Below are 15,517 nucleotides of genomic sequence, written 5' to 3'. Positions count from 1 at the left end.
GAAGGGGCTAAGTGAAATGAGAATTCCAGAATTTGAAGGATTAAATTAACAGACTGTCCTAATGTCTGTATGAATGCCAGAGTGAGTAAAATGCAATCCTGTTACACACTCATTACGGAGAGCTTGCCTCTATTAATGTCTTGGGAAGAAATGCGACCTAGGCGCCATCGCATCTGTCAACTGTTGTCTAGTTAACTGTCCTGGTTGGCACTGCAGAATGAAAATTCAAGTGAGTCCCTTCCCGTTCCACATAAAAAGAAGGCCCCCGTGGCCCCTTGTGATGGTACTGCTCAATTTATTCTTTGTTCTGAAGAGGCGCCCGGCTTTGCTAAAGGCAGAGGGTTTGTGGTGCCTGTAAGAAAGTGCATGGTGTGCTTGCTTCAGCAGCACATATACTAAAATTGGAACAATACGGAGAAGATTAGCATGGCCCCTGCACAAGGATGACACACAAATTCGTGAAGCGTTCCATATTTTTAGAGACGCATGGGAGAATAGCAAAATAAAAGGATACAGAGGGTCCTAGAAATCTACAAGTTGAACAATATGATAGGCAGATTTGGGCCCAGGGGTCCCGCTCAAACTAAGGCACCAGCCAAGGACAATCCAGGAGGTAAACTTTAAACCCCTTCCCAGATCTAGCCAATGGTCAGAATATTCTCCACAGTTGAGTGGAGAGTGTGATATGACTTTCTCACGTACTCTGGTGCCTCACATTTGACCATGTCCCCTGGAGGGGGAGACCTGGTGGCACTCAGAGGAAGGACAACAAGTAGCCAAGAAGAGACTTGATACCCTATGAGAATATACAGGGGGAGGTAATCCCCCTCAGGAACAGTCATAGGGGAGGGGAATAACGGGAAAATGGGGGCGGGGAGGAATGGGAGGATACAAGGGATGGGATAAACATTGAGATGTAACAAGAATAAATTAATTAAAAAAAAAAGTGCATGGTGAAAATAGGCCTTGGCAGAGTGGAAAACAGGGAAGGAGGTAGCCACACCCATGTGAAACGTTCCACAGAGGCTAATTGGCTCATCACAAGTTTTTGATGGTGGAGAGTTGGATGTCTCAGGTCCAGAGATAAATTACCTCACATTATCTTTAGTCTCCTAATAGTCTTTAATTGCCCACCTGGGTGCCCGACCTACCATCTTTTCAACTAGCAGATAAAATGCTTGGGGTATATTAACAGATCATTAGCTTCCATCAGCCCCAGTACTAAGACTGCCCCCTAGAAAGCAATAAAACCTATAGCTCCGCTTTGCTTGACCCACTTCACTAATGTCCCCATCTAGAGATCTCGGAAAGGCCTTAATTTATGACTTTTCGTTCTGTAACTATAAAAGTCAATGGAGCCACTTCCACATTGGGACGCACTATTTGGGACAACCTGAATCTATGCTCGGAGCCATGGGCACTGATAATGTGGCTCAGAATATTCTTTCTCTTATTCTCTTTGGGGTAAACAAAACAAAACAAAAACAAACAAACAAAAAAAACCTACTTGGAGCAAGAGGGGTACTCACGGTGGCCCTTGTTGCTGAGGATGTTTAGAGATGACAGCAACATCTAGGCTGCCTCTGATGGCAAGGGATGTGTCTCGGGCAGGAGAGCACTTACTTTGAGAAATAAAAGAGGAAACAACAAAACCCTGGGGCTGCGGATAGACTGTGCCAGTGGCCAGCTGGCACTAGCTGGTAGAGAGAAAGGCTGCCTTTCCACTGGAAAAGAGATCCTGGAGAGCTGCTCCAGGATCCTAGAAATAAAAAAGGAATCGACAGCACGCAGCTAAGGGTGCTCTCCACGCAGGGATGCTCTCCACACAGGGATAACACTGAGGCTTCCACAAGACAGAAAGGAGAGAGGCCCTGGATGAGGGATAATGCCGCAAAAACCAAAAAAGGCAGCTGAAGAAGCAAGATGACAGTGCCCCTGGGGGAGCGATTCTTGCTCATTATCCAACCCAACCTTGTCTTCCTGCTGGCTTAACGAACAGAAGGAATCAATGAGCTGTGCTGTGTGAATGCAGTTTGTGTTCAACACGTAGAAATATTGGATGTTAAGAGAAAATGAAACTAGAGCCGGCGGGGGCTTTTCGTGGACCGGCCTGAGGTATAAATAATGACTCAAGGACTTTTATAAAGTTTAAAGCTTAGGCCTTTCGCTGGGGCAGTTTCCCAGCTACCGTTTAACCCGACTATTCTAGCCTATCACCCACCACGTGGCTCGATCTTTACCTCTCCTGTTTCCAACTGACCATCTGTGTCCCTCTCTGGCCTCTGGCCGTTAAGTTCCGCCCTCTTACTTCCTGCCCCAGCTACTGGCCATTAGCTCATAATCACAACCAAGCAGCAGTAAGACAACACCAGACCATCTCTTCGGTTGTCTAAGGCATTGAGAATTACAAACAGGAAGCTGATGATTAGCAATATAAATGACAATATTAAAATTCTGCCAGCACTTACCTCTTTCTCAATACAAAATTAACAATTGAAAATACTTTTGCCATTTAGTATTCTAAGAGAAAAAAGCAAATGTTAAACTACTGCATATTTTTGCCACCTCTTTTTAAACCATGCAATCCCAATTTTAAAATCAAAACACCAAAATTATATAATCAGTACCTTGTAGCTTTCATATGCATCTGTATTTTACTCTTACCAAACAATGGAAACACAAAATAAAATAAAATCAACTATTTTTATTTTTTTAAAAAAAGAAAATACAGAGGCATGACTTCATACAAAGTAAGGAAGGTCACCTCAATAGGAACCGATGTTTAGAAACCTCCAAGTGAAGAAAGAGTGACACGTGAATCACACAGGCATCCAAAATGCCACCCACACAAAGGCAGTCCACACAAGCAATCAAAGATAGCAGAGCTCAAGGGTCCACCTTGAGTAAGTGAGGGAAGGGTGAGCTTGGAGCAACCAAACTGTATTTCATGCCAACCTCAGGGGCACAATCAAACATGTTGTATTCTTCAGCTGTTTAACCTGCTCATCCCTATTCCTACAGTTGTCATTTCACACTGTTGGCCAAGAGCCCTGCTGTCACCTCTCTCCGTTCCCCTGTTCTTCCAGGTGTGACTATGCTAAAAGACACTCTGGGATGCCAGGAGAAGCAATGCAGAATTTTCCAACCCCCTGAATCATGGGGCCATTTTCTCTCTGTTCTGGGAAGACTGCGCTGGAGGTCATGCGCTCATGTCAGAAACAAATTCTAAACTAGGTATTAACCTCTGGGGGCATGAACTTGTATGAACAGGGAGTAGTCACTGGTTCTCCATCCATTCCTCCTCTATTCATCTAACATTTATTGAAGCCCCAGTTGACCACTGTGCTCAAATGTCACAGGAAGTTTCTACAGAGCTCTGAGAGCAGCCATTAGTACCAGGCGGTCCACACATTGTTTTCCAGAGGCATTGGAAGTCTCATGTTGGCAAATATACCACCCAACATCCTAGGTAGGCCTCTGCAAGCCCATCCTTGGTGGCAGTCAGCTATAGCAGTCACTAAAGGGTATGTACACTATTCTGCTGTGTGAGACCAGTACTGTTAGCCTCACTCATTTGGCCTTGACAATTACTTTAGTGTTCTGCCTTATTATTATAAATACTTTGTCCCAGGTTTTCTAGAGATGGAGATTCTGGAGAATGAAGTACTTCCAATATACACATTTGTGTCTGGCCTGTGAGGAGCTTTTTATACACTGAGCTAATGAGAGGAAAGGTTCTGATCACCAGTCTCTCGGTGGTAAGCCCCAGCAAGAAGACACCACAGAGGACGCCGGGTTTCAGCCTCGTCGCCAGTGAGGAAGACAGGTTCTTTCACAGAAAGGACGCTCTGTTTTGTGCTTCAAGCCTGACTGTGTGGTGCAGTTTCCCCACCTTCACTCCCATCCATTCTTTAGATGATGTGAGAGCCAGCTTCAGTTGTAGGAGGCGTGGCTTTGCTTTATTATTGTTATTTTTCTTTTTTGCATATACATTTATATTATTGCACATATATACAATAAACTGCCTACAGCAAGAAGAACCATGAAGCAATCAGGAATTATATAAATGGTACATTCATAGTGTTTTGGCCATGTGTATTTGGCAACCTTGAGGAAACATCTTTCTTATCTTGTTGCCTCTAAAATTCTGAATGTAAATCAATATCTATCATATCTCATCATTATCAACTTAAGACATCTATCTAGACCTAAACTCCTCTTAACCCCTAAACAACCAAGCTTAATTGTAAAGCTAAACTATCTGGTCTTCAACCCCATCAGAGACCTGAGAAGGAATAAAATTAATTACCTGAACAAACAGGAAGTGCAGGTATAGGTAGATAAGGTGAAATAGTTAGATAAGGTCTTCAAAAACCTCAGAGATTTACAGAATATGGCATTTAAAGATGTTTTTGTTATTTTAAAGATTTTTTTAAACAATAAGACAGGTTAACTCCTGGCAACATCCAGCCTACCTCAAAGAAGATGATGAGCATCAAAGAATCTCCTTATGGAAAAGGCTTCAAACATGACAAACCAGCCACTGGGCAAAATGTCCTCATTTCTACCACAGACAGAATTCTGCCTAAAAATAGGCAAGCTTGAATGCAAGCAGAGTCAATGGCCAAACCCTGCCAAGACAGGGTAAACAAATCTTCAATAGTTACTACCTCACAAATATGTCTGTCAGATATATTGGGCCAGAAGGCTGAAGCTGATGCTCCAACATTATAGTTTTGGGTGACTGTTCAGGCAGTGAATTGTCTGTCATTTTCTTGTTGTGGCTTAACTTTTAATGATGCATGCTGTAAGTTTACTTCTTCTGTAAGGTAGGTCTGGCAGATCAGGGTAATTTCCTAGCAGTCTTAGTTTTCTAACTCCTTTTTAAACATTGAAAATGGATTCAATGTTTAAATGGAACTCAGATTCAAACATTTCTTTGTGTCTGTTGAGTTGCACAAAGGGCTCTGAGGAATGATACTCCCCAGACATCTGTGAGCACCATTTGAACAGGAATGTCAGTCTTCTATGATAAAACCCTCGGCTCTTAATCTTTCATTGGAAATCATTTCTTTTTGTTATAAACCTTCACTATCAAAAAGACTGACAGTAGTCTAATTTTCCTATTCCATTCTTTTTGAATTGATGCCCAAAAGACTTTTAGTATGTTTCAAATTTCAATAACTTCACTAGAAAAATCTTTGGTACTGATTTTACTCATGTGATAGTCTCAGGAATGTACTATAAAACTTCAACACACAGGCTTAAATATTTTATTTCAGGAATATTTGAATGACTATTCAAAACTGTTCTTGAATGGCTACATTTATTCTGAATCTTATTTTATGTTTTTAAAACCAATTATCTATCTGCTTGTTGTCTTAGTTACTTTCCTGTTGCTGTGATAAAACACCATGACCAAAAGTAATTTATAGAAAAATTTGTTTGGCCTAACAATTTCAGAAGAATCCATAACGGCAGGGAAAACATGGCGCAGGAGCAGGAAGATGGCTGGTTCTATTTTATTTGTACACAAATAGCAGAGAGAGCAAATAGGGTGAGTCTATACACTCCACAAAACAAACAAACAAAACAAAACCATCTTCTCCTCTTTATCTGACCTGATGACCTGTCCTCCTCACCTGCCTGCTAGCCTCATCTGCCCTCCACATGGTCTCTTGTGTCAATACAGCACCAGAAGCCTGTGATCAGGGTGATCACAGAGTCAGGAGCATCATGCGGAGCAACGTGTCCAGGACTGAACTTTGTAGGCTGCTGTACACCACCCCGCCCTAGGCGCTGGCAGCCCCAAGGGCACACTGGGCATGACCTGATCATCATGCGCGTTCTCCACCCCTTTCCATAAGCCCCGCCCCACTTCCTCTCCCCAAACAGAGCAAGGAGAGAGACCAACTCTGCCACTACAGCTGCCGCAGCCCCCCACCCCCAACCCACAACCACCACCCTCCCCAGCAGCAGCAGCAGCAGCAGCAGCTGTAGCAACAGCCCTACTCAGCAAGGACATGCTCCCTTGTCCACTAACATCTCTAGTTCCTCTTTTCTCAGCTGCAAGCACTGCTCCATCCCATCATTTTTTTTCTTCCAATTCCATGAAACCACTTTTTAAAAGCATTTTCCCATAAGACCTATTTGTAGTTGTCCTGGATACTGTGTGCTCTGTAGGCTCATCCTCTGCCTCTGCATCGCCCCTAGAAGCCTCCGAGGGTCTCTTTGGATCCTAAGAAGTGGCCCAGCTGCCGCTCAAGTGCTGACAGCAGCCGCCGCCACAGTATTTGTAATAGACAAAATTCCAAGTCATGTCCCTTGCCACTGCCATCAGGCAGTGATCCGGCTCGGATTCTTTCTGGTACAACTTCTCCGTGGTGGCTGCAGAGGCAACAGGGCAGGCAAGATTTTTGTTTTTTAATTACCTCTGTACAATTGGGCTTTTGTGTGTGGGTATATGGATGTAACTGTGGGTACCAGAAGAGGGCATCAGATCCCTTGGTACTGGAGTTAGAGACAGGTGTGAGCCACCATATGGGGCAGGGGTTAGAACCCAAGTCTTCTGGAAGTGCAGCAAGTGCTCTTTATCACTGAATCATCTCTCAAGCAACCCCTCCATCTGATTTTAAGTGTGATTTTCTGTGCCTTCACTGCCTACACAGATATAATAGAATTTCTTTAATCTCTTGGTTTCCTTGACATTTCTCATAGGGAATGTGATTATAAGGGGTTTTTTTGTTGTTGTTGTTTTGTTTGTTTGGTTGTTGGTTTTGGTGTAGGGGGGTGGCTTTTATGCACCTCTTGTAACTTTAATGAACTCACCGTCTGAGCTTTTCTATTTGGACTTCTCCTTACCCCCTTTCTCCCTGTTCTGTTTTGTTCTAAGATTCATCCTCAGTGTGGGACTCTGATAAAGGAGCAATATTTCACCAAGGCCTCAATTCTCTCCAGTGAGGATCTGCAAGTTGTCAATATGTAATAAAAAGAGATTCTTCAGCATAGAGCTTGGGTAGCACAGATGAAAGAATAAGATGGGTACAGACACCACTGTGTAGCAATTTCCTCTAAACTGAAGCATTCTGCTAGGAGAAAATAATGTTCCTCATCACTCAGAAATTAAACCACACACAAGTCTCAGGAGGTCCCTGAAACTTATCAGGTTCACAGGGTCCCTCCCTCCACAAGGTTGTATAAGGCGTAAGAACTAATGAGGAAAGATCTACTCTGACTTGTCAAGGTGCTTGCAAGTCATGCAGAGAGTTTCAGAGTACCAGCTTTAATGAGTTTCACCCATGCCATAATGGGCCTTTGATAATGCAGCTGCTTTTGAGTAGATGGTGCTCCTATAAGCAATCCCTTACACATACTCCTGAAAGTAACCATATTGGTTCACTGGATTATATTTCAATGGTATCATTACTTTGATATGTCATCAGTTGTCCACCTGTGGAAAGTAAGTATCTGTTCATGAGTGTCACACAGTACATTAAAAAAAAAACTTATTCACTTTAATCCTGATTACAGCCCCCTCCCTCTCCGCCCAGTCCTCCCTCAAGATCCTCCCCCCATTCTCCCTTCTCCTTCTTCTCAGAGAAGGGGGATGTTCCCCATGGGTACCAGCCAGCTCTAACACACTAAGTTGCTGCAGAACTAGGCACATCCTCTCCCACTGAGGCCAGACAAGGCAGCCCAATTAGGGGAACTGGATCCACAGGGAGGTGTCAGAGTCAGAAGGGCCTCGGCTTCAGTTGTTGGGGGATCCACATGAAGACCAAGCTGTGCATCTGCTACCTATGTGCAGGGGCCTAGGACCAGTGCATGTGTGCTCTTTGGTTGGTGGTTCCGTCTCTGTGAGCCCCCCCCCCCCATGGGCCCAGGTTAGTTGACTCTGTAGTCTTCTTGTGGAGTATTTGACCCTTCTGGAACCCTCAATTATTTCCCCCAACTCTTCTGTAGGACTCCTTGAGCTCTATCTAGTGTTTGACTGTGGGTCTCTGTGTCTGTTTCCATCAGCTGCTGGGTGAAGCCTCTCAAAGGGGTTATGCTAGGCACCTGTCTACAAGTATAGCAAAGTAACATTAACAGTGTCAGGAGTTGGTTCTCTCCCACAAGATGGTCTCAATTAGAGCCAGTCTTCAGTTGGCCATTCCCTCAATCTTTGCTCCATCTTTGCCCATGCACATCTTGACGGCAGGAAAAAATTTGAGTCAACGATTTTGTGGATGGGTTGGTGTCCTTATTCCTCCAGGAAGTCCTGCGTGGCTATAGCAGGTACCCAATTCAAGCTCCATATCCCCCGCTGCTAGGAGTCTCAGCTAGGATGACGCCCACAGACTTCCTGGGGCCTCCTCAACCCCAGGTCTCTGGAAAATCCCAGAGATGCCCCCCACTTCCGATTTCCCTTCTCTTACTCACTCCCTACTCCTAGTTCCTACCCCTGCTCCCTCCTCCCCTTCCCTACCCAGTTCTCTTCATCCACCCACCTCCAATGCCTATTTTATTTCCCCTTCTGAGTGAGATTCAAGCATTCCTTGAGCCTTGCTTCTAATTTAACTTCTTTGGGTCTGTGGGTTATAGCATGGTTATTCTGTACTTTATAGCTAATATCCACATATAAGTGATTATATACCATATGTGTCTTTCTGGGTTACCGCACTCAGGATGATCTTTTCTAGTTCCATTTGCCTGCAGGTTGCATGATGCCTTTGTTTTTAACAGCTGAGTAATATTCCATTGGGTAAATGTACCACTGTTTCTTTATCCATTATTCAGTTGAGGGAAATCCAGGTTGTTTTCCGTTTCTAGCTATTACAAATAAAGCTTCTGTAAACACAGCCAAGTAAGTGTCCTTGTTTTATGGTGGAGCATCTTTTGGGTACATGCCCAGGAGTAATAGAGCTGGGTTTTGAGGTATAGCTATACCCACTTTTCTGAGAAACTTCCAGATTGATTTCCAAAGTGATTGTACAAGTTTGCACTCCCACCAGTAATGCAGGAATGTGCCCAAAGCTCCACAAACGCTCCATCATGTGCTGTTGCTTAAGTTTTTATCATAGCCATCCTGACGGGTGTAAGATGGAATCTCAGGGTCATTGTGATTTCAGTTTCCCAAATGACTAAGGATGATGAACATTTCTTTGTGTTTCTCAGCCATTTGAGGTTCCTCTGCTTAAAATTCTTTGTTTACCTTTGCACTCTATTTTTAATTAGGTTATTTGGTGTATAAATTCTTGAGTTCTTTATATATTTTGAATATTAACCCTCTGTCAAATGTAGAGTTGGTGAACATCTTTTCCCATTCTGCTGGTTGCCGTTTCGTCCTATTGTCAGTGTCCTTTGCTTTACAGAAGCTTTTCATTTTTATGAGGTCCCATTTATTAATTGCTGATCTTAGTGCCTGAGCTGTTGGTGTTCTGTTCAGGAAGTTGTCTCCTGTGCCAATGAGTTCAAGACCCCACTTTTTCTTCTATTAGCTTTAGTGTACCTGGTTTTATGTTAAAATCTTTGATCCATTTGGACTTGAGTTTTGTTCAGGTTGATAAATATGGATCTATTTGGATTTCTCTACATGCAGACATCTAGTTAGCATCACCATTTGTTAAAGATGCTTTCTTTTTTCCATTATATTGTTTTGGCTTTCAAAAATCAAGTGTCTGTAGGTGTGTGCGTTTATTTCTGGGTCTTCAATTCAGTTCCATCGATTAATCTGTCTGTTTCTATGCCAATGCCATGCAGTTTGTATTACTATTGCTCTGTAGTACAGCTTGAAATCAGGGATGGTGATACCTCCAGAAGTTCTTTTATTGTACAGGATTGTTTTAGCTATTTTGGGTGTCTTGTTTTTCCATATGATGTTGAGAATTGTTCTTTCAAGGTCTGTAAAGAAGTGTGTTGATATTTGATGGGAATTTCATTGACTCTGTAGATTGCTTTTGGTAAAATGGCCATTTTTACTCTGTTAATCCTACCAATCCATGAGCAAGGGAGATCTTTCCATCTTCTGATACTTTCATCAATTTCTTTTTTAGTGACTTGAAGTTCTTGTCATACACGTCTTTCACTTGCCTGGTTAGAGTTACCCTAAGATATTTTATATTATTTGTTGCTACTGTGAAAAATGTTATTTCTCTAAGTTCTTTCTCAACCAGTTTGTCATTCCTATACAAAATGGCTACTGATTTTTAAAGTTAATTTTGTATCCAGAAACTTTGCTGAAGGTGTTTATCAGCTGTAGAAGTTCTCTGATAGAATTTTTGCAGTCACTTACATATATACTATTATGTCATCTGCAAATAGTGATATTTTGACTTCTTTCATTCCAATTTGTATCCCCTTGATTTCATTTAATTGTTTTATTCCTCTAGCTAGGATTTCAAGTACTATATTGAAGAGATATGGAGAGAGTAGGCAGCCTTGTCTTATCCCTGATTTTAGTGAAATTGCTTTAAATTTCCCCCATTTAATTTGATATTAGCCATTGGCTTGCTGTTTATTGCTTTTATTGTGTTTAGGTATGAGCTTCGTATCCCGGATTGCTCCAAGACTTTTAACATGAAGGGGTATTAGGTTTTGTCAAATGATTTTTCAGCATCTAATGAGATGCTGATTGCTCCAAGACTTTTAACATGAAGGGGTATTAGGTTTTGTCAAATGATTTTTCAGCATCTAATGAGATGATCATGTGGGGTTTTTTTTAGGTTTATTTATATGGCAGATTACGTTGATGGATTTACCTATGTTGAACCACCCCTGCATCCTTGGAATAAAGACTATTTGATTATGGTGGATGATGTTTTCTTGCATTTGGCTTCCAAGTATTTTTGCATCTACGTTCATAAAGGAAATTGGTCTGAAATTCTTTCTTTGTTGGGGCTTTGTGTAGTTTAGGTATCAGAGTGATTGTGGCCTCGTAGAAAAAGTTTGGCAATGCTCCTTCTGTTTCTATTTTATGGAATAGTTTGAGGAGTATTAACATTAGCTCTTCTTTGAAAGTCTGGTAGAATTCTCTGCTGAAACCATGTGGTCCTGGACTATTTTTGGTTGAGAGGTGCTTAATTACTTCTGCTGTTTCTTTTGAGGTTATAGAACTATTTAACTTGTTTACCTGATGTTGATTTAACTTTGGTAAGTGGAATATATCAAGAAAATGGTCTATTTCATTCAGATATATGAATTTTGTGAGGTACTGGCTTTTAAAGTAAAACCTAATGATTCTTTGGATTTCCTCAGTGTCTATTGTAATGTTCCCCTTTTTGTGTCTGATTTTTGTTAATTTGGATATTGTCTCTCTGCCTTTTAGTTTGGCTAGGGATTTGTCTTGTTGATTTTCTCCAAAAGAACAGCTCTTGATTGATTTTGTTTTTATAATTTGTTGATTTCAACCCTGGGTTTGATTATTTACTACCATTTACTCCTCTTAGATGTTTGCTTCTTTTTCTTCTAAAGCTTTCAGTTGTGCTATTAAGTACTATGAGAGCTCTCCAATTTCTTTATAAAAGCTCTTATTGTTAAGAACTTTCCTCTTAGCTGTGCTTTTATTGTGTCCCATAAGTTTGGGTACGTTATGCATTCTTTTTCATTGAATTTTAAGAAGTCTTTAATTTTGTCTTTATTTCTTCCCTGGCCCAATGGTCATTGAATAGTTATTTAATTTCTATGAGTTTGTAGGCTTTCTGTTGTTGTTGAAGTCCACCTTTAATCCATGGTTCTCTGATAAGATACTAAGAGTTATTTCAATTTTCTTGTATCTGTGGAGGTTTGCTTTGTGAATTGACTATATGGTCAGTTTTGGAGATGGTTCCATGAGGTGCTAAATAGAAGGTATAATCTTTTGTGTGTTGGAGGTTGGTCTGATGTATTTTGATGCTAATTACTGCTTGTCTTTGTGACCCAAGATTGCTATGTAACCTTGCCTAAAAAATGTATTCCTATTTGACCAATTAAAAGCCAACACGCCTGGGCAGGTAAATGGGATGGAGGTGGCTAAGGTTCCTGGGCTTGGGAAAACAGGGAGAATCTTGGGAAAGAGATGAGATTGGACAGAGGAAGAGCAAGAAGAGGAAGAGAAAGGAGAAGAATCACCATGGGACAGGAGTAGAGCCAAAAGGCCCAGAGAAAGAGATAGCCAAAATGAACAACAATAGCAAGTATTTTGGGATTATGGGCAGAAGTAGCAAAGATAGAAATTTCTAGAGGCAGATGGAGTAGAATGGGATGGAGACTGGGAGTTACTGGAGCCCTAGGTAAAGGCTCATTTTAAAATACATCATGTGGCTGTGTTCTCATTGGTTGCTGGTGGGTTAGCAAATGCCAGTATAATAATAACTGTAAGGCCAGCAATAAACATTTATTAGGCCCTACTTCTAAATTAACCATAACATTTGTGTTTGGGTGAAAGGTTCTGTATATATCTGTTAAGTCCATTTAATTCATTACATCATCATTAGTTCTCTGCTTACTTTCTTTCCAGATGACCTGTCTATTGATAAGAGTGGTATGTTGGAGTCTCCTACTATTAATGCTTGGAGCTCAATGTGTGATTTAAGTTTTAGTAATACTTCTTTTACAAACGCAGTTGTCCTTGTATTTGAGGAACAGATGTCCAGAATTGAGCTGTCCTTTTAATGGATTTTTTCTTTGTATTAAGTATCCTCCCCTAACTCTTTTAATTTTGGTTCTAAGTCTATTTTATCAGATATTAGAATGGCTAGTCCAGCTTGCTTCTTGGGTCAGTTTTCTTAGAAAACCTTTTTCCAGCCCTTTACTCTGTGATGTTTATCTTTGTGGTTGAGGTGTGTTTCTTGTATGCAGCAAAATGATGGATCCTGTTTAGGCGTCCATTCTGTTATTCTGCATCTTTTTACTGGGGAATTGAGTCCATTGATTTTGAGAGATATTAACGACCAATGATTGTTAGTTCCTGTTTTATATATTTATATATATATTGGTGGTAGTGTGTGTGTGTGTGTGTGTGTGTGTGTGTGTGTGTGTGTGTGCACGCGTGCGTGCGCGCGCTTTTGGTTTTGCTGCAGCAGAGTTATATATTTCCTGAATTTTCTTGGGTGTAGTTAACTTCCTTGGGTTAGAGTTTTCCTTCTAGTATCTTCTGTAGGACTGGATTTGTGCATAGATATTGTTTAAATTTGGTTTTATCATGGAATATCTTGTTTTTTCCATCTGTGGTGATAGAAAGTTTTGCTGGGTATAGTGGTCTGTGCTGATATCTGTGGTCTCTTAGGGTCTGCAAGGGCCTTTTAGCTTTCATAGTCTCTGTTGAGAAATCTGATAGGCCTGCCTTTATATGTTACTTGGCCTTTTTCCCTTGCAGCTTTTAATATTCTTTCTTTGTTCTTTGTATTCATTGCATGTTTTTATTTTTATGTGGAGGGAGGGTTTTCTTTTCTGGTCCAATCTATTTGATGTTCTGTAAGCTTCTTGTATATTTATAAGCATCACTTTCTTTAGGTTGGAAAATTCTCTGCAATAATTTTATTGAAAATATTTCTGGCCCTTGGAGCCAGGAATTTTCTCTTCCTTTTCCTAATATTCTTAGGTTTCATTTTTTCAATGCCTCTGATTTATTGGATATTTTGTGTCAAGAACTTTTTAGACTTAACATTTTCTTTGACTGATGTATCAATTTCTTCAATCTTGTACATCTGAGATTCTCTCCATCTTTCTTTCTTTTTTTAGTAATACTTTTGTCTCTAGTGTCTGTTCTCTTTGCTAAGTTATCCATGTCCAGGATTTCTGCAGTTTGTGTTTTCTTTATGGTTTCTATTTCCATTTTCAGGTCTTACACGGTTTTATTCATTTCCTTCATTTGTTTGATTGTATTTTCTTGTATTTCTTGAAAGGATTTATTTGTTTTCTCTTTAAAGGCCTCTATTGTCTTCATAAGAATAGATATTAGATCATTTTCTTATATTTCAGATGTGTTAATATATCTAGGGCTTGTTGTAGTAGAGTATCTGGGTTCAGGTGGTGCCATATTGCCCTGGATCTTCTTGGTCTCTTCTTAAGCTGGCCTTTATTTAACCTTCTGGTTGTCTCTGGTGTTAGCTGGGTGTTTCTGGTGCCTACAGACTCCTTGGGAAGGGGGGTGGAGCCTTGGGCCTGAGGCTGGAATTTGAGAGAAAGCTAGCACCTCCCCTCTGCTGGCTGTATTCCAGTTGGAATCCCAGACAGGAGACTGGAGTGTTTTGGACTAACCTTTATGATCCTGGTGTCCCATCAGCATGTCTCCTAGGGAAGGTAGGTAGAGGCCTGGACCTGAATATGGATGTTCATAGGGTCTGGCAGCCCTCCTCAGTAAAGCAGGTAGAGCCATGAACCAGAGGCTGGAACTGTGTGTCCCTAGGGCCTGCCAGGCTTCCTTGGGAAGGCAGGTAGAGCTATGGGCAGAAGGTTAGATGATCTAAGGGTGTGACAGCCCTCCTGGGTTAGGCAGGTAGGAGCTCTCACCTTGGGGAATGTAGGTAGAGCCTTGGGCTTGAGGCTGGGGATAGCCTGCAGCTCTCCCCTGCTGCCTGTGTACCAGTTGGAACCCCAAGCAGGAGACTGGGGTGAAGGTGTCTAACATGGATGATCCTGTGGTCTGGTTTGGCAGGTCTTCTTGTGAAGGCAGGTAGAGTTCTGAGGCAGAGACTGGACGTTCCTGGTGTCTGGCAGCCCTCCTCAGTTAGCGGGGTATGGATGTGGCCTGGAAGTAGGATGATCCAGGCACCGGACGCTCTCCTTGGGAAAGTGGGTAGATCCTTAGGCTGGAGGTTGGACCTGTATGTCCCTGGGGCCCCTCTACACAGTACTTCTTATGAGTGAACAAGTGGCATTGCAGCCAGGCCACCAAGGATGGTAAAGAACACTGGAGCTCCCTAGGGTTCAGTCCTTGGTTTTTCACCTGATCCATTCTTCAGGCAGCTGATCCATTCTTAAGCCTTAGCATCATCTTCAAGGCAAAGGTCCCACCAGATTTGAGTTTCAGCTTGGGAATAGTTTTAAAACAGCTAATGCGGAGATATCATAGGTATAACATACAGCAGAGCTCAAACCAAATGCACCACTTTCTCTCCTGACTTTATTATCACATAGCACAGTTTCATTTTAGTTTTGTTTGAAATACTCTTTAACTTCTCTGATAAATTCTCTTTTGACTTCTGGGTTATTTAGAAAAACACAAATATATATTGGCCTGGTGAGATGGCTTAGTAGGCAACGGCTTTTGCTGCCAAGATGACAAACTGAGCTTGATCTCTGGGCCACACATAGTGGAAGAGGAGAACCTACTTCCTTTACAAGTTCTCCTCTGACCTCAAGTTCGTATGGTGACACATGCATCACTCCCCCCACAAAATAAATGTAAAAAAGAAATATGTAAGTGTTCTTAATATTTTTAATATATATTTTATTAATTTATTCATATTATACCTCAATTGTTATCCCCTCCCTTGTATCCTCCCATTCCTCCCTCCCTCCCATTTTCCCCTAACCCCCCCCCATGACTGTGACTGAG

The 15,517-nt window shown here is 41.6% G+C and overlaps 1 non-coding gene across 1 annotated transcript; it reads left to right on the top strand.

Annotated features, from left to right (window-relative positions):
* The first annotated feature begins 371 nt into the window (after positions 1 to 371).
* LOC127187316 (U6 spliceosomal RNA) lies at positions 372 to 478 on the top strand. Its single transcript, XR_007830464.1, has one exon. It is a non-coding gene; the product is annotated as a U6 spliceosomal RNA (small nuclear RNA).
* Positions 479 to 15,517: the final 15,039 nt, after the last annotated feature.

This window comes from Acomys russatus, chromosome 3, assembly GCF_903995435.1.
Source record: "Acomys russatus chromosome 3, mAcoRus1.1, whole genome shotgun sequence".
NCBI lineage: Eukaryota > Metazoa > Chordata > Mammalia > Rodentia > Muridae > Acomys > Acomys russatus.
The sequence above is the reverse complement of the archived record's forward strand: the minus strand, read 5'-3'. Positions and strand labels throughout refer to the sequence as shown.